The 19718-nt window shown below is 45.0% G+C and overlaps 1 protein-coding gene and 1 long non-coding RNA gene across 4 annotated transcripts in view; one reads left to right on the top strand and one right to left on the bottom strand.

Moving 5' to 3' along the window:
• Positions 1 to 4196: 4196 nt before the first annotated feature.
• Positions 4197 to 10423, bottom strand: LOC107975353 (uncharacterized). The gene is made up of 4 exons (XR_010154713.1): positions 10292 to 10423; positions 7593 to 7651; positions 5202 to 5289; positions 4197 to 4539 (listed from the first exon to the last, which is right to left on the bottom strand). It is a non-coding gene; the product is annotated as an uncharacterized LOC107975353 (long non-coding RNA).
• RCAN3 (RCAN family member 3) overlaps positions 10325 to 19718 on the top strand; it is a 38604-nt gene continuing 29210 nt past the window's right edge. The window contains exon 1 of one of the 3 annotated variants that reach the window (XM_001167487.6): positions 10325 to 10407. The gene's annotated coding sequence lies outside the window, so the exon portion shown is untranslated. Of the gene's footprint in view, positions 10408 to 10779; positions 11117 to 19718 lie in introns of those variants that run through there. The other 2 variants (XM_513206.7, XM_001167542.6) reach the window with 2 other exon arrangements.

The following is a 19718-nucleotide window of genomic DNA, read 5'->3' as shown; positions in this document are numbered from 1 at the left end:
GCTGTCACAAACGGTTCATTTGAGCCCCCAAACCATCTTAGAAGGGCAGTACCACTGTTATTTCCACTGAGCTGAAGAGAGCCAGGCTTAAAGAATGTGAGGTTTGCTCAATGTTAAACAGCCACTTGTAGTTAGTAGCGCAAGCAGGATGGGGGCCCGAGTGTTCTGAAGATGTGAAGACTTTCAAGGAAAATGCCTGCAGCTTTGGTGAGATTGTGGAAAGGGGGCAGAGTCGAGGCGGGGGCGGGGGCTGGGAGGAGGCAGGTAGAAATTGATACAACCTTTCTGAAAAGTATTTGGAAATACGTGTACCAACATTCCCTTCCAGATAATAAAACCATTTCTATTAACAGCTAGATCAATGCAACAGAAGAAATCATCTGGAAATACATATGTAGTATGTTCTTATATATTCAATCTTCAATTCTTTTTTTAATTTTTTATTGAGATAGGGTCTCACTCTGTCACCCAGGCTGGAGCTCAGTGGCTCACTGCAAGCTTCACCTCCCCAGTGATCCTCCCACCTCAGCCTCCTAAGTAGCTGGGACCACAGGCACATGCTACCATGCCTGACTAGTTTGTGTGTGTGTGTGTATCTTTAGTAGACATGGGGTTTCAGCAAGTTACCCAAGCTGGTCTCAAACTCCTGGACTCAAGCAATCTGCCTGCCTCAGCCTCCCAAAGTGCTGGGATTACAGGTGGGACCCACCACGCCCTGCCCAGGTCCCCAATTTTTGATAGTTCAACTTACGATTTTTCCATTTTGCAATGGTGTGAAAACATAACGCATTCAGTAGGAACTGTACTTTGAGTACCCACACAACGATTCTGCCTTCACTTTCAGTACCATCACCAATAAGTTACATGAGCTATCCAACACTTCATAAAATAGGCTTTGTGTTAGATGATTTTGCCCAACTGTAGGCGAACGTAAGTGCTCTGAGCATGCTTCGGGTAGGCTATGATGTTTACTAGGTTACGTATATGGTATTAAATACATTTATGGGCCGGGCAAGGTGGCTCACACCTGCAATCCCAGCACTTTAGGAGGCCGAGGAGAGTGAATCACTTGAGGTCAGAAGTTCAAGGCCAGTGTGGCCAACATGGTGAAACCTCGTCTCTACTAAAAATACAAAAATTAGCCTGGTGTGGTGGTATGTGCCTGTAGTCCCAGCTACTCGGGAGGCTGAGACAGGAAAGTCACTTAACCCAGGAGGCGGAGGTTGCACTAAGCCGAGGTCGCACCCCTTCACTCCAGCCTGGGTAAAAGAGCGAGACTGCATCTCTAAATAAATAAATACACTTATGACTTAACGATATTTTCAACTTAAAATGGATTTATCAGAACATAACCCATCATAAGTCAAGGAGCATCTATACTAAATTGTATATGTATGAAGCAATGGGTTCTTTAATTATTAATGTTAGAACCACTGGAAATAGTATTTAAGTTTGAGGCTTACCTTGACTTACATGGTGTTACATCTTGATAAACCCTGTCTCCAAAAAAAGAAAGTAAAGATCATGATTAATCAGACTTCAGCAAGCTAAGAGATCATAAAGTACAAGATGAATAGACTGTATACAAATAATTGTTTTCTGAGGATCTCACCCTGTCACCCAGGCTGGAGTGCAGCAGTGTGATCACAGCTCACTGCAGCTTCAACCTTCCTGGGCTCAAGTGATCCTCCTACCTCAGCCTCTTGAGTTGCTGGGACCACAGGTGCCTGCCACTACGCCCAGGCTAATTTTTTTTTTTTTGGTAAAGATTGAGGGGTTGCCATGTTGCCCAGGCTGGTCTTGAACCCCTGGGCTCAAGTGATTCTCCCTCCTGGACCTCCTAAAGTGGTAGGATTACATGGGTGTTTTGTTTGTTTTGAGACAAGGTCTCGAAACACTGTCACCCAGGCTGGAGTACAGTGGTGCAATCATGGCTGACTGCAGCCTTGACCTCCTGGGCTCAAGCGATGCTCCCACCTCAGCCTCCTGAGTAGCTGGGAGCAAAGGTGTGTGCCATCACACCCAGCCAATTTTTTTTATTTTTTGTAGCGATAAGATTTCACTGTGTTTACCCAGGCTGATCTCGAACTCCTGGACCCAAGCAGTCCTCTTGCCTCGGCCTCCCAAATTGTTGGGATTACAGGCATGAGCCACCACGCCTGGCCAAATAAAATTTTTAAAACATCTTTATATCAAAAAGAATTTTCGAAAGGGAAATTATGAAGAGAAAATTTTCAACAAATGTAATCACAGGGTTACTATCCACAGTGTATAAGATGTTTTTATAAACAAACGATGCTAATAGCTCAGTGGAAGAATGCACAGAGAACTTGGGCAAATCTCAAATGAAGCACTTGTGAAAAATCAAGATGTCATGTTTGGGGAGGTTTTTGTTTTTGTTTTTGTTTTTTGCCTATCAATCAGGAAAGGCATTTATAATTAAATAGAGTAACAACCTTTTTGAAATGCATTTTGTCATTTTCCAGTAAGAGTTTTTTTAAATGTTCATGCCCCTTGCCTAGTAACTGCTTCTGGGAATCTATGCTGAGGAAATAATCATAAATGCAACAGCATATTTTACATATAATGGTATTCATTATATGGTTAATTATGTAAGAGAAAATTGGAATGAAACTTTGATTACAACAATAAGGAAATAATTAGATAAATAACACAATGCAATATTATGTAGTCATTAAAAATTAAATAGTATTTTAAAGCACAAGATAATGTTTGCAATATGTTAAGTGAAATAGATAAGAGATCCAAATTGGCTGATTCTAATGGTATACTAATCTTACCCAAAAAATTGGAGAGAAACACTGTATACTAAAATATTGAATAGTGACTCTGAACTCCAAAAATCTAAGACAGTTCTCAGTTAATTTAGAAAGCTTATTTTGCCAAGGTTGGGCCGGGTGCGGTGGCTCACGCCTGTAATTCCAGCACTTTGGGAGGCTGAGGCAGGCAGATCACGAGGTCAGGAGATCGAGACCACCCTGGCTAACACGGTGAAACCCCATCTCTACTAAAAATACAAAAAAATTAGCCGGGCGTGGTGGCGGGCGCCTATATTCCCAGCTACTCGGGAGGCTGAGGCAGGAGAATGGCTTGAACCCAGGAGGCAGAGCTTGCAGTGAGCCGAGATCGCGCCACTGCACTCCAGCCTGGGCGACAGGGTGAGACTCCATCTCAAAAAAAAAAAAAAACTCTATTTTGCCAAGGTTGAAGACACATGCCCATGACACAGCCTCAGGAGGTCCTGACAACATGTGCCCAAGGTGGTCAGAGCACACTTTGGTTTTATACATTTTAGGGAGTCATGAGACATCAACCAACATATGTAAGATGAACACTGATTGGTCCGGAAAGGCAGGACAACTTGAAGCGGGGAAGGGGCTTCCAGGTCATAGGTAGGTAAGAGACAAATGGCTGCATTCCTTTGAGTTTCTGATTAGCCTCTCCAAAGGATGCAATCAGATATACATCTATCTGTGAGCAGAAGGGTGACTTTGAATAGAATGGGAAGCAGGTTTGCCCTGAGCAGTTCCCAGCTTGACTTTTCCCTTTAGCTTAGTGATTTGGGGGACCCAAGATATTTTCCTTGCACATGACTATCTCTGGATCCTGGGATTGTACGTGATTTGAATTTTTTAATTTATCTTTTTGTTTTCAAATGTTCTATAAAGGCCAAGTCCAATTTTTATGAGAAAATTTTAAATATCAAAAATCGACATGACTCATCTCCCAACCAATGTTGGATGTGGGGCTGATAAGTTTCACTCCTCCAGCAAACTATTGGATCGTGTTGCAACTCTCTTCTTGGGGGAATGGCTGACTTGCCAGGAATGGGAGACAAATGAGGGTGTTACCAGGGAGGCAGGTTAATTTAAGGCTCTTCAGGAAAAGGTACCATCTGTGATGCAAATCCCATAGGAGATCTAGAGTGTGGCAGAACATGAATGAAAATATCCAGCACACCCAGATGCATATTAATGAGTCTGAGATAGAGATCGATCGATATGCAGTGATTTCTCTCCTCATCAGAAGCAGCTCCGTTTCCTCTCTCCCTTTCACTCTGCTACATTTATTGTGCACTTACCACCTACCAGAACCAGATGTTGTTTTAGGAGCTGGGAATACATCCATGAACAGACTAATCCCTGCCCCCATGGAACTGATATTCTACTTGGGACTTAGGCATTAAACCAGTAATTGCATAATTATTTTATTAATTACAATTGTGATAGATGCTTTGTAAAAGTACTACAGGGAGCCATGGAATCATTTACAGTGAATATCAGTTGGGATTGTGTTTGGCTGCAACAGACACCTAACAAGATCCAAGAATATTTCTTTACCATATGAAGGCAGTATAGATGGAGGAACCCAGGGCTGGTATGGCAGCTCTGGTGTCACAGGGGATACAGGCTCCTCATCTTTTGGATTCACCATCCCAACATGTGGCTTCCATCTTCAAGGCTACCTCCTGGCCCAGAATGGCTGCCGGAGCTCCAGCCATCGTGTTCACATTGCAGGCTAGAAGAAAGAACAGCAAAAGGTTGGGCTGGGCGCGGTGGCTCACGCCTGTAATCCTAGCACTTTGGGAGCCTGAGATGGGCAGATCACAAGGTCAGGAGTTCGAGACCAGCCTGGCCAACATGGTGAAACCCCGTCTCTACTAAAAATACAAAAATTAGGCAGACATGGTGGCACATGCCTATAATCCTAGCTATTCAAGAGGCTGAGACAGGAAAATTGCTTGAACCCAGGAGGCAGAGGTTGCAGTGAGCCTAGATTGTGCCACTGCACTCCAGCCTGGGCAACAGAGTGAGACTCCATCTCAAAAAAAAAAAAAAAAAAAAAAAAAGCAAAAGGGTACCTCTGCCAGCCAAGTCAGCCTCCCTCTGTTTATATCTCACTGGGCAAAAGTAAAATTTTCCTTGTAAACTGATTATAAACCAGCTCATGTTTCCTGAGCATCTGCAATGTGTCTGGCACTTTACAAAACAACTTTGCAAGGCGGTATCATCAATTCTATTTAACTTTGGGAGGCTGAGGTTGGAGGGTTGCTTGAGCCCAGGAGTTTGAGACCATCCTGGGCAACAAAAGCGAGACCTTGCTTGTAAATTATAAAAATAATTTTAAAAATCCATTTAACAGATAAGAAAAGTAAGGCTTCAGAGGTTTAAAGAACTTGCCCAAAAATCACACAGCCAGTCAGTGGTAGAGCTGACTTCCTGGAGCCCATGCTGTTTCCATTGTACTTTTCTGCCTTCCCATCAGCAACTGAAAACAAAGCAAGAAAGCTCCTCAGATTTGTCATAGACTATATTTAAAGAAAGGCCACTTTTTTCTTATTTAAAATGCATTGAACAATGCAACCAATTAAAAGAACTGAGATGGATTTATATAAAAGCAGGGACTCGGTCTGTTTTGTTCACTGCTATATTCCCAATGCCTAGAACCATGTCTGGCAAACATACTGGCATGGGAAGAACATTTCCATAACCCCTGAATGTTCTGTGCCCCTTTCCAATTAATCCCTACCCTCAGAAGCAACCACTATTCTGATGCTTATTACATTAGTTTTGCCTCTTCTTGACTTTCATATAAATGAAATCATACATCTATGCATTTTGACTTCTTTTGCTCAACAATTGCTTTTGAGATTTATCCGTTGTTATGTGTATCAACATTTCATGATTTTTTTTATTGCTGTGTAGTATTATATTGTTTGAATATACCATGGTTTTCTTATCCATTCCTCTTGTGGACATTTTGGGATATTTACAGTTGGAGAATAGTATGATTAAATATTTTGTGTTGTTGATTTGTTTTTGTTTTTTTGAGATGGGAGTCTCTTTTGCTCAGGCTTGAATGCAGTGACACAATCTCGGCTCACTGCAACCTCTGTCTCTCGGGTTCAAGCCATTCTCCCACCTCAGCCTCCCAAGTCACTGGGATTACAGGCACCCATCACCACACCTGGCTAATTTTTGTATTTTTAGTAGATACAGGGTTTCATTATGTTGCCCAGGCTGGTCTCAAACCCTAACCCCAACTGATCCACCCACCTTGGCCTCCAAATTGCTGGGATTAGAGGCGTGAGCCACCTCACCCGGCCAAGATGTTAAGAGCATTCTTGTACCAGCCTCTTTTTTGGTAGACATTTGCCTACGTTTCTCTTGAGTCTGCATCTAGCAGTGGAATTTCTGGGTCATAGGGTAGATGTACGTTTAGCTTGATAAACTGGCAGTTTCCAAAAATCAGTTGCATCCTTTTACATTCCACTACTAATGTATGCATGTGAGATGGAGCTCTTTTGCCACTTGCATTATTTTCATAGCACAAACCCAAAACAAACCTAATAAGGATTTGTTAGGATATTTAGTGTTAAATCTACTCAAATAAGAATAAGAAAATCTGGAATAAGAAAATCTGAAATGAAATCGCTGGTCTGGAAATTCTCCTAAAAGGCAAGAGGTATGCTACTCGGGATCTGTGGCATTGTCTGAGAGGTTCTACTGAAGTTTTCCAGGGCAGCGAAATGCTTAGCACGCTGGGCGTAGGTTTCAACGGATTGAGCCACAGGGATCAATTTCTCTTTTTCTCGGCCTGTAACTCAAACCTCACATGAGAAGGAGAGGGAGGGAGTGTTAGAAATGTGAAACTGTCAAGTTCATTCATAACAAGCATTGATTACCCACTGTGTGGTCATCACCTCGCTAGACACGATGGTAAAAAGGAAGGATGTGGAAGATTCTGTTCTTGCACTCAAGTTATCGAGTTGCCCACGATCTAGATGATAGATACAAGATGGCAACTCTTCCTCTGTTCACCATGGAAAGGCTGGTGTTTGTTCTTCTGGATTCTGCCTTTTGCCCCTTCTGTGTGCTATTCTACATGGGCTCCCCGGGTCATTTCATCTGAGCCCGTGGTTTCAACTAACTACCGCGCCTCCCTCCCAAATCACTACTCATTGAGCTCACTCCTAGGCTCCAGATGCATGTTTTCCAACTACTTCCACCCACAGCTCCTCTCTACTGCTCATAATTTACATACAATTCCTCAGTAAACTGTGTTAACATTGCCTCTGAGATATAGCCAGAAATCCTACCATTTCTCATTGCTTCCCCCATCACGACCCTGTCCAAGCCACAGTCATCTCTGGTCTGCACTATGGTGATACTTCTTCCAAACCAATATCACTACCATAGTGCTGTTGCCTGCCCTTGATTCATTCCCCTTTCTTTTGGTAATAGAGACTTGAATCTCCTTTGTTGAATGTAACCATCAGCATCCCAGCAGATGATTAATCTAAAGGGGGTTTAGTAAAGGTTACATACAGATGTGTGGGCAGGGTTGAGGGAAAAAGCAGGGCTGATGGTGTGATACACTGTGGCAGGCAACAGAGGGGAGCCATTATCACCTCCAGGGTGGATAATTCTGGAGGTGGAGAAAGGAGAATTTACTAGAACTAGGAGAGAGTAGCTGTGTGAAGAAGGCCAGTTGACAGAAGTTTCAGTAAATGCATGTAGCCAACCTGCAGCAACCCAGAAGGGCAGGGGCCAGAGGAATAATACCCTTACCTTCCTCCTCCTCCAACCCTCGGGTCTCATTTCCAGTGTCTTCTATTTGGTGAATTCAACTGTAAGGCAGAGGACAAGGGATCTGTGGAAGCAGTCCATGCAGGTTGGCCTCTTGAGGTTCAAATCAGGAAGGAAGAGGGTGGAAAGTAGGTCTGGAAGGGCCAACAGAAATGATCTAGCACAGGAAGCCACCTCTCCCCAAATCTCAGTCCACGCAATTTGAGAGGAGCTGTCAGAATGTTCCATGCCCCTTCTCAGGAGAGTGGTTTAGTGATGCACGGGTAACACAAGTTAGACCAATGAGATGTAGTCCTGGGACTTCTGTTGACAGCATCAGGGAAAAGAAACTCCCTTTCTGCTGGAAAGGGTGTGATCTGAAGTTGTAAGCAGCCATTCTGCCATCTCATGGGGAAATGGAAGCCTAAGAACGCAAAGTCAACAGGAAATAGAGCCAGGAAATGGAGGCTGGGTGCGGTGGCTCACGACTGTAATCCCAGCACTTTGGGAGGCCGAGGTGGGCAGATCACGAGGTCAGGAGATTGAGACCATCCTGGCTAACACAATGAAACCCCGTCTCTACTAAAAATACAAAAAATTAGCCGGGCATGGTGGCGGGCGCCTGTAGTCCCAGCTACTCGGGAGGCTGAAGCAGGAGAATAGCATGAACCTGGGAGGCGGAGCTTGCAGTGAGCTGAGATGGCGCCACTGTACTCCAGCCTGGGCGAAGAGCGAGACTCCGTCTCAAAAAAAAAAAAAAAAAAAAAAAAAAAGAGAGAGAAAAAACTTAATCCTAATGTCATAGTTTAACCCCCTGAATCCAGCCATGCCTGAAGCCCGAAACTCTTCTGTGAGTCAATGCATTCCATTTGCTGCTTAATCCAGTCTGATTGATGTATTCCATGAAAAAAAGAGAATCTTGAATAATACTTGAAAATGCGAACCCCGTTCCCTGACCCATCATGTAGGATTGCTCACTTCTTCCTCTGCTTTGTCAGCACTTTGCAAATGTCTCAAATAGTGCACACATACAACTGTATCACAATCACTGTCTCCCCCATCTGTGAGCTCCTCAGGTGGCAGATCTCTATGGACCTTACCCTTGCAAGCCCAACACCCAGACAGGGCCTAATACCTCAGGGAAACTAAGTTAAGCTAACCTGGTTGTTTGACTTAGGATCTCTCAGGGCCATTTTTTTGTGTGAACATGCATCAGACATCTCCAGGCAGGGCTATGGAATGCAGCTGTTTCCAATCTCATTTGATGTGAAAACTCAATTTTTTGGCCAGGTGCAATGGCTCACGCCTATAATCCCAGCACTCTGGGAAGCCAAGGCAGGAGGATTGCTTGAGTTCAGGAGTTTGAGACCAGCCTGGGCAACATTGTGAAACCTTGTCTCTACAAAAAGTAGAAAAATTAGCCAGGCATGGTGGCATGTGCCTGTGGTCCCAGCTACTCAGGAGGCTGAGATGGGAGGATCGCTTGAGCCTGGATGGTTGAGGCTATGATTGTGCCACTGAACTCCAACCTAGGCAACAGAGCAGACCCATCTCAAAACAAACAAAAAAACACCAAAAAAAAAAAAAAACCCCTCAATTTTTGCTAAAGTTGCTGTGTTAGAGGAATTTAGAGAAAAAATAATTACTACAGTCCTTAGAGTGACCTTGACAAAAGAAGCAGCTTGCCATCAATATTAGTTAAACGAATGAAAGTGAAGAACTTAGTTTAAGACAAGATGGGGAGCAGGAGCAGCACGGTTGGAGGCAGCAGGAACCACAGAAGCAGCAAGCAGGAAGCAGGAGGGGCGATCTGCTGGGCATACCTCGGTGACTATGCTGGGCTCAACTGCTGGAGAGCCCTTGGGGTCATAATCCAACCCTGATTTCTTAGTTTACATCTAACAGGGATTAGATGTGCTGTACACGTTTTAGTCCATCTTCCTGCCCCATGATGCAGGCACTGAGTGCCTTTGATGTTAAGATTCACTGTGCCTCACTTTGCCTCTGAAAGGCCTCTAGTGGGTAATCAGAGCTGATTTTCTTCTAACTGCACATTTCTTTTTTCTTTTTTTTTTTTTGAGACGGAGTCTTGCTATGCTGTCCAGGGTGGTCTCAGACTCCTGGCCTCAACCGATCCTCCCACCTCTGCCTCCTGAGTTAGCTGGGACTACGAGTGCGCACCACTGCGTGACTGCGCGTCCTTGTAGGTGGGAGATGAGCCCAGTTATTTTCCCTGCTGTGTGACCCTGCTTCTTTCTCTGCCGGCTAAGGGAAGAGACACCAGCTGCCTTCCAAGTTGGGCTCAGGAGCTTTGTCATCATAGTTGTTATTGGTGGTAATAATACCTGCCAATGTAAGCCTCGGTCCTATCACTGAAACTCGCTCAACAGCTTAGACCCCGGCTCTTCCCTTTGCGTAATAGTTATAATCATGTCCCATGGTCTCCTAGGGCGTCGGAGACAAGGAAGCAAGACTGCGTGGAAGGGTTTTTACACGAAAAAGAAAGCATTAAACATGTGGCTTGTATGACAACGGTAGATAGGGCATAGGGTGAAGAGGAGTAAGAGGAGGAGGGAGAGCGGGAGGAGGGAGAAGAGCACGAGTGGGGAGGAGGGGAGGGGATGGGAGGGGAGGGGAAGGAGTGCGTAAGGGGAAGATGGTTGTACCCGCCAGGGCGGGACCCAGCCTGTGCCGTCCCACACCTTGTGCTAGCTCCAGCTCAGCTACCTGCGGCCGCCTCTCCTCGGGCAATGAGGCGCCGGGAAGCCCACAGCATCTGATAATATCCGGGCCGCCGGTTGCCGGGAGGTGAACCGAGGTAAACTCGCCGCGCGCGGGGCGCAGTGTACATAGTAACCAGCCCTGAGTAAACGTTCGTCATATTCCTATGAGCTGCTCCGGGGACTGTCCTACGGGGCTAGCAGGAAAAGGAGATCGGCTGTCTCCGCTCCCGGTGGAAAACGAGAAGGTCGCCAGAGGTCCTGTTTTCGGGGTGATCTAAAGCCCCCGCCCCAGCGCTACAGCCCAAGCCCCCCACAGGCTGGGGACCAGGAACCCGGAGGAGCGGGAGGAGGGCGCGCGCGGCGAGACACCCACACCCCGGCCCCCGCGCGCCCCCGCCCCGGTCCCCGCCCAGGTCCCCGCCTTGTCCTGGGCTCTGGCGCCTGCGCCGCCGCGCGCGCGCCCTGCCAGAACAGGAGGGGACGAGGCGGGCGCGCGCAGGGGCCCGGGAGCGCGCGCGGCGCCGGCAGCCTAGCTCAGCCGGGACACCGCCCTAGTCCCAGCCCAGGGGGCCGCTCTCGCCGGCGTCGAGGGCGTGGCGGCGAGGTTGCTGCTGCAGGCTGCTCCCGGCTCTGCCTTCGGCCCCGCCCGCCGCCCACCAGGCTCCCAGAGGCCCCGCAGCTCGCGCCGTCCGGCTCCCCGCAGCCCCGTCGGGCAGCCCGGGCCCGTCCGCTGCCCTCCCGGCTCCCGTCCTGCGGCGGCGGGGCGTGCAGGTGAGGCCCCACGGCGCCCGGCCTCTCCAGCAGGTTTGCACCCAGCGCGGGGCGGGGCGGGGCGGGGCGGGTGGGGGGGGCGGTGCATGAAAAGTTAAAAAAAAAAAAAAAAAAGAAGCCGCCCCGAGAAGTCCGGGAGGGGTGGGCACTCCGAGCCGCGGGACCGGGAGATGCTGCCGCGCGCGACCTCGCCTCCCGCCGCACCCTTCTCGCGCGCGGGGTCTAGTCTGGCAGCCTCGAGGGTGGTGTCCCGGAAAACAAAAATGTTTTGTCTTCTCCACCAACGATTTTCTCCCACCAAGTGTTTGACCTTTTGAAAAGCCGACAGGCCCAGCCTGCCTGTGAAGGCAGGAGCGGTGTAGGGGCGCCTGGAAGGTGGAAGCCCCCTGTCTTTCTCCCTTGCCCCGCTTCCCCCACGGTGCGTGGATCACCATCGCATTAGTGACTCCCTAACTTCTTGAAACTTGTCTGTCTGCTTCTGTCCGCCGCCTGGACAGGTAGGGCAGGAGTGATCTGTTCCAGGTTGATTCGTCTAGCTTCCGTGCAAAATCTGATCATCTCCTTTAGAGATTAGGATTCTAGTGTAGGAAGCAATCCAGATCCGTGTTTCAGATACAAACAAGGATTATTTAAAGTGATGTTTTCCTGTAGTGCTGAAAGCCAAAAATATTCGCTTCCACTTGTTGGAAGCCACCAAGTACACCACATTTATTTGAACTTTTCATAGAAGTCTCTGATGTACTATTTGGCAAAAGAAGCAATTGATTTATCTGTAGCTGTGATTACATACGATGTAAAGTAATTTGTTTTAAGACTATTTCATTGGCTTTGGTTCAATATCTTAAACTCTGTAAACACATAATTCAGGAGCCAGATATGCATCACACAAATGTGTTCTTTTTGGTGGGGATTTAAATTGATTTAGAAATGGGCTTTCCATGCAGGAAGACTGAAAAGCTTGAAAACTGAGTCTCTTCTTTAGCCAGGTCATCACCTTTACATTGTACTGCATTGGCAAGCCTTGCGTTTTCTTTTCTTTTCTCTTCTCTTTTCTTCTTTTTGAGACAAGGCCTCGCTCTGTCATCCAGCTGGAGTGCAGTGGTGCAAACACAGCTCACTGCAGCCTCAACTTCCCAGGATCAAGCGATCCTCCCACCTCTCAGCGTCCTGAGTAGCTGGGACTACAGGTGCCGGCTAATTTTTTGTAGAGATTGGGTGTCACTATGTTGCCCAGGCTGTTCTTGAACTCCTGGGCTCAAGCCATCCGCCCACCTCTGCCTCCCAAAGTGCTGAGATTACAGGCATGAGCCACCGCACCCAGCCCAAACCTTTTCTCTCTTAGCCTGAAAACAGATTTCAGTGCTTTTCTAGGAAACAAGATTTTTCCTGCTGTTGAAATATAACGTTTGTAAAGGTTTCAAACATGTGAACATTAGGTAACAGACAAGAGCAGATTTTGTATGGTGTTAGAGTTGTTGGTTGAAGGACTTAAAGCGTGAAAAATAGTGTGACGCGGAAATCCATTAGCCTGAAGCCTGTGAAATAATGGAAGCTCTAAAGTTCAACACCGTTTGTTAGTTAGAAAAAAAACACAGAAGGTGGAGGTCGGACAGCAATCTCCACTTTTTCCCTAGAATGTAGAGGTTCTATCCAGGGGAAAGAAATTATACACAGCACAACAAATAGCATCAGTCTTATATATCTCAACTTCAGTTATTCTTTAAAACCTGTTGTTTTCATATGTTTTGTAGGCTGGTTTTTGTTGTTTATTTCTATCTGTCTCTTGCTGACAAATTCCTGGTGGAGTGGAACTTCAATTATAACAGGACCAATTCTAGGTTATCTGTGAAAAGAAGACATGGGTCATTGAAACATACAAAATACAAAAATCAAATTTTCACCCGTTTTACTTTACTGTCGCACGAAATTTTTCTTACACACAGCTACTAAAAAATAGTACAGTTCTACCTGTAAGTGGTAAATGAGTAGAGAATAGAAGGTAGGGCTTCGTGATAGCCATTCAGAACTTCGCATTGACGATCCTAAGTGGCTTTTTGTTGTTGCTTTGGTTTTTTTTTTCTCTTTTTTTCTTTTCTTTTCTTTTCTTTTTTTTTAAGATAAGTTCTCCTTCTGTTGCCCAGGCTGGAGTGCAGTGGTGCAAACACAGCTCACTGCAGCTTTGGCTTCCCAGGCTCAAGTATTCCTCCCACCACAGCCTCCTGAGTAGCTGGGACTACAGGCGTGCACCATGTGTTTTTTTGTAGAGACGGGGTTTTTCCATGTTGCTCGGGCTGGTCTCGAACTCTGGAGCTCTGGCAGCCCGCCTGCCTCCGCCTCCCAAAGTGCTGGGATTACAGGCATGAGCCACCACACCAGTCCAAGTGTTTTGTTTTGTTTTTTTAACTTAGTTGAAATTTTTAATTTAGAAATTTAAAAAAGGAACTTAGTAGCCCAAAGCACCTGTGTTTATTTTATATATTTTATACATTTTATGTATTTTATCTTGTTCATTTTATAAATACGGAAAAACCAAGGGATTTTTCCCAAGGTTATACAGCAGGACACTTGTAGAGCTGATAATGGAACACTTGTTTGCTTCCAGTATTGTTTGGTAGCATTTTTAACATACAAAAAAAGTAAAAAGTACATCTAGCTAAGATAGTGAAATGTTCACCAAGTTGGGAAGCCTATTAATTTGAAAAATTATTATTATTTTAATCCTGGAGGAGAAAGAATTTGCGTTTTCCTGATCAGAACAGAAAATGCAAGATCCATGCCATGTGCTTGACATTTTGCCTTGGTAGATGACTTTTGTCACAGGCCTGCTGTGGCAGAGCAGATGGTCATGCTACTTGGAGTTTTTCCACTCATTTGATATTTCCATGAAGAAACAATTTGCCAGAAGCCAGCCGTAGTTACAGTTGTGCTGGAGATGACGGGAAACCTGGATTAGCACAGACTTTTGCTTACAGGAGCTGGAGGATATCGGTTCAGCCCTTTCTGCTGGGCCAGTCAAGAGTTCCCTGGATTGGTAAACTGAGGAACAGTTTAGTCTTGTGATAGTTGGAGTGGAGCTATAATTATACCACTGCACTCTAGCCCGCGTGACAGAGACCCTGTCTCTAAAAAAGGAAAAAGAAAGAAATATAGATATCTTGGGACAAATGACAAATAATTTGACAATAATCTAAAAAAAAAATTGAAGGAAAATAGCTAAGACATTATTAGGATAACTGATAAAATTTGAATCCAGATTATGCATTTGACAAATTATGTATTAGATAATAGTATTATATCAATGTTAAATTTCCTGTTTTTGATAATTATCCTATGGGTTATATAAGAAAATGATCTTGTTCTTATACACTGAAGTATTTGGAAGTAAAAGGGGTATGCTCCATCTTTCAGTGGCTCAGGAAAATGCATGTCTATAAAAATAGAGAAAGATAAAGCAGATGGTCAAAACAGAAGGAATTGGTGACTCTGGGTAAAGGATACAGCATACCCGAGTTCCTTGTGCTATTCTTATAACTTCTGTTTGAAGTTATATCAAAAAAAAAAAAAAAGGTACTCAAAATTGAAGGTAGAAAACAGGAAATGAAGGTGTGATATTCTAAGAATTTTTTTTTTTAAGTCAGGTGAAGGATTATTTCCTGTGTTCTGTTTTTTAAAATCTTTTTACGGGTTAGACGAGGGAACTTGAAACAAACAAAAAAATCTTATCAAGAATAGGTTGACTTTCTCAAATTTCAAAATCTAGTCAGCCAGAGCTCCCCAACTTACCAGCCTCCAAAAACCCGGGCACAGTATTTTCTTTACCTCTTTTTAATGGGTTGGGAATAGGATAGAAACATTAGTGCCTCTAAGAGATAAGATACAAAGACAACCCACCTTTAGAGATACTAAAAGTTAAATTGCACTTGGTTTTATCATTTCCCTGCCTAAAAACCCACAGTGGCATGCTGATATTGACATGGTTTTTATGTCAAAACGCTGTAACCCTACTTTCTTGGCAACCTGGCCCATACCTGCCTTTCCGACTGTCTCATGCCACCCCCACCAAACACCTTGCACCCTAGCCATGCCAGATCACGTGACCTTTGTGCATGCTGGTCCTACTGTCTTTCTGCCTTTGTTCATGTCCTGCTGGCTTTGTGTGGAATGCTCCCCATTCTTTTCCTCCTGAAATTCTGTTCATCCTTGAAGTCTCACCATTGCCTCCTTTGGGAAGCTATCTCTAATCCCATGCAGAATTCAATTTACCTTTGTCTGTGCTGACATATCAGTGGGGTAACTAAAATACTACCTGCTTTTATTCAGCCTCCCTTATTAAGCATACACTGTGAGCGGGAAACTATGCCAGGGCCTGGGGCTTCGCAGATACAGTCTTGTAGCTAGGAGTGATTTGTAAACAAATAATCACAATGTAAGTGTATAACAGAAAAATGAACCAAGCACTGTAAGAGCTAAGTCCACCTGACAACTTTGTCTTGAAGAAAAGATTAATGAAAGCCACAGTGAGATACAGTATCACTCCCTGCCCCGCTTCCGCAGGGCCCCTTTCCAGATTGGAGATTTCTGGCACAATAAATGAGTAAGTTAAAAACAGTTGTTGTACCTGTGGGCCACCCAGATAGATATATTCAATAGAAAGTGAAAAATACGGCTAGGCGTGGTGGCGGCTCACGCCTGCAATTTGGGAGGCCGAGACGGGGGGATCACCTGACGTCAGGAGTTTGAGACCAGCTGACCAACATGATGAAACCCCATCTCTGCTAAAAATACAAAAAGTTAGCTAGATGTGTGGTGGCATGTGCCTGTAGTCCCAGCTACTCGGGAGGCTGAGGCAGGAGAATCGCTTGAACCCTGGAGGCAGAGGTTGCCAGTGAGCCGAGATTGCGCCAGTGAGCCGAGATTGCGCCACTGCGCCGAGACTGCGCCACTGCACCCCAGCCTGGACAAGAGTGAAACTCCGTCTCAAAAAAAAAAAGAAAGAAAGAAAGTGAAAAATACAAGACTAGAACTCAGGATTGAGAGTGAGTCTTGGTATATAAATTTGAATGTAGCCATATAGATCACTGATTTTCAGGATGTGTAGGCAGGAAAGACCAACAGGTAGATCACAGGCTCTTGGGGACATGGTACTTTTCCAAACTCCCCATCCTCTTTATTGCTCAAGGTTCTGCTCTGGCTTCCCTCCCAACTTTGGTGACATTCATCCTGTCTTAAGGTCGTTGCATGAAATGAGAGCCAGTATTGACACAGGTGTGTGTGAACCACAGGGAGGCAGGAACTTAGTTGAGAACCTCTGGTGATTAGGCAGCTAAATACTCCAGTGTAGATAAAATCACGCAGGACAGAAAGATGAGGGAAAAAGGATGAGGATGTGGAGAAAGAGGCAGTAAAAAAGATAGAGCTGGTGAGGAAGAAGGGCCAGGAAGAGGCAAGACCCAGAAGGCAGGGACACAGGGAGGTCTAAGAATGAATGGAGTAGGCAGCCAGGTCATGTGCTACAGAGATAGGCTGAGACCTGACACTGGGTTTCAACTACAGGCTTGTTCGGGGATATCGCGGGTTTCGTTACAGATCATTGTAATAAAGCCGGTCACACGAATTTTGGTTTCCCAGTGCATATAAAAGTCTTGTTTACACTATACTATAGTCTATTAAGTGTGCAATAGCATATGTCTTAAAAAAATTTATAGACCTTCATTTAAAAAATACTTTGTTGCTAAAAAATACTAACAATCGTTTGGTGTGGTGGCTCACACCTATAGTCCCAGTACTTTAGCAGGCTGAGGCGAGTGGATCACTTGAGCCCATGAGTTTGAGACCAGCCTGGGCAACATGGCAAAACCCCATCTCTACAAAGAATACAAAAATTAACCGGGCATGGTGGTGTGTGCTTTTAGTTCCAGCTACTTGGGAGGCTGAGGTGGAGGGATCACCTGAGCCTGGGAAGGTCAAGGCTACAGTGAACCATGACCACGCCACTGCACTAGAGCCTGGGCAACAGAGTGAGACCCCACCCCATCTCAAAAAATAATGCAAACGATTAAGTCATAATCTTTTTGTGGGTGGAAGATCTTGCCTTGAGGTTGATGGCTGCTGACTGATCAGGGTGGTGATGCTGTAGTTTGGGGTGACTGTGGCAATTATTAAAATAAGACAACAGCATTTCACAGAAGATTTCTCTGTAGTATGTGATGCTGTTTGATAGCATTTTACCTACAGTAGAAGTTCTTTCAAAATTGCAGCCAATCCTCGAAACCCTGCCATTGCTTTATCAACTAAGTTTATGGAATATTGTAAATCCTTTGTTGTCATTTCAACAATGTTTACAATATCTTCCCCAGGAGTAGATTTTATCTCAAGAGACCACCCTCTTTGCTCATTCACAGGAAGCCAACTCCCTTCCATTCAGGTTTTGTTTGAGATTGCAGGAATTCAGTCACATCTTTAGGCTCCACTTCTAATTCTAGTTCTCTTGGTATTTCCACCACATCTGCAGTTATTTTCTCCACTGTCTTGAACACCTCAGAGTCATCCATGAGGGTTGAAACCAACTTCTTCCCAACTTGTTGATGTTGCGATTTTGACCTCCTCCCATAAATCACGAATGTTCTGGATGGCATCTAGAATGATGACTTCTTTCCAGAAAGTTTTCCATTTACTTTGCCCAGATCCATCTGAGGAATTGCTATCTCTGGCAGCTGTATACTTACGAAATGTATTTCTTAAAATAGTAAGACTTGAAAGTCAAAGTTACTCCTTGATCCATGGGCTGCAGAATGGATATTGTGTTAGCAGGCATGAAAAGAACATTCATCTCCCTGTATATTTCTGTCAGAGCTCCTGGGTGACCAAGCGAATTGTCAATGAGAGCAATGTTTTGAAAGGAATCTCTCTTTTTTTCTTAGCAGAAGGTCTCAAGAATGGGCTTAAAACGTACAGTAAACCATGCTATAAACAGATGTGCGGTCATCCAGGCTGAATTGTTCCATTCATAGAGCACAGGCAGAGTAGATTTAGCACAATTCTTAAGGGCCATAGGATTTTTAGAATGGTGAATGAGCATTGGCTTTAACTTAAAGTCACCAGCTATGTTAGCCGCTAACAAAAGAGTCAGCCTGTCCTTCGAAGCTTTGAAGCCAGGCATTGACTTCTAGCTATGAAAGTCCTAGATGCATCTTCTTCCAATAGAAGGCTACTTAGTCTATATTGAAAATCTGTTGAGTGTAGCCACCTTCATCAATGACCTTAGCTAGATCTTCTGGATAACTTGCTGCAGCTTCCATATCAGCACTTGCTGCTTCGCCTTGCACTTCTATGTTATAGAGACAGTTCCTTTCCTTCAGCCTCATAAACCAACCTCCACTAGCTTCAGACTTTTCTTCTTCAGCTTCCTCAGCTCTCTCAGGCTTCATAGAAGTGAAGAGAGTTAGGGCCTTGCTCTGGATTAGACTTTGGTTTAAGGGAATGTTGTGGCTGGTTTGATCTTCTATCTAGACCAATCAGACTTTTCGTATCAGCGATAAGTCTGTTTTTGCCTTTTTAGCATTTGTGTGTTCACTGGAGTACCACTTTTAATTTCCTTTGGGAACTTTTCCTTTGCATTCACAACTTGACTGATTGGTGCAAGAGACTTAGCTTTTGGCCTCTGGGGACGTATCTTCCTCAGCAGGCTTAATCACTGCTGGCTTTTGATTTAAAGTGAGAGACTCAGGATGCTTCCTTTCACTTGAACACTTAGAAGCCATTGAAGGTTTATTAATTGGCCTAATTTCAATATTGTCGTGTCTCAGAGAGTAGGGAGCCCGAGGAGAGGGAGAGAGTCGGGGAAATGGCCTCACTCAGTAAAGCAGTTAGAACACCTACAACACATATTAAGAACACCCATGGCCGGGCGTGGTGGCTCACGCTTGTAATCCCAGCTCTTTGGGAGGCCGAGGTGGGCAGATCACAAGGTCAAGAGATCGAAGCCATCCTGGCCAACATGGTGAAACCCTGTCTATATTAAAAATACAAAAAATTAGCCGGGCATGGTGGCGTGTACCTGTAGTCCCAGCTACTCGGGAGGCTGAGGCAGGAGAATCGCTTGAACCCGGGAGGCGGAGGCTGCAGTGAGCCGAGATAGCGCCACTGCACTCCAGCCTGGGCGACAAAGCAAGACTCCGTCTCAAAAACAAAACAAAACAAAACAAAACAAAAAAACAAAACATCCACAGCATGTATTGGTTAAGGACACCTACAACATGTATTGATTAAGAACACCCACAACATGTATTCATTGATGAAGAACACCCACGACGTGTATTCATTGATTAAGAACACCCATGTGTATCGGTGAAGAACACCCACAACACGTGTCGGTTAGGAACACCCACAACATGTATTGATTAAGTCTGCCATCTTATATGGGTGCAGTTCATGGTGCCCCAAAACAATTACAATGGTAACATCAAAGATCACTGATCACAGATCCCCATAACAGATAAAACAATAGTGAAAAAATTTGAAATATTGTGAGAATTACCAGAACATGTCAGACATGAAGTGAGCACATCCCGTTTGAAAGCGGTACTGATAGACTTGCTCAGTGCAGGGTTGTGACAAGCCTTCACTTTGGAAAAAA

The sequence above is a fragment of the Pan troglodytes genome, chromosome 1 (genome assembly GCF_028858775.2).
Source record: "Pan troglodytes isolate AG18354 chromosome 1, NHGRI_mPanTro3-v2.0_pri, whole genome shotgun sequence".
NCBI classification, from domain to species: domain Eukaryota; kingdom Metazoa; phylum Chordata; class Mammalia; order Primates; family Hominidae; genus Pan; species Pan troglodytes.
Note: the sequence above shows the minus strand (reverse complement) of the source record. Positions and strands in the feature narration are given on the sequence as shown.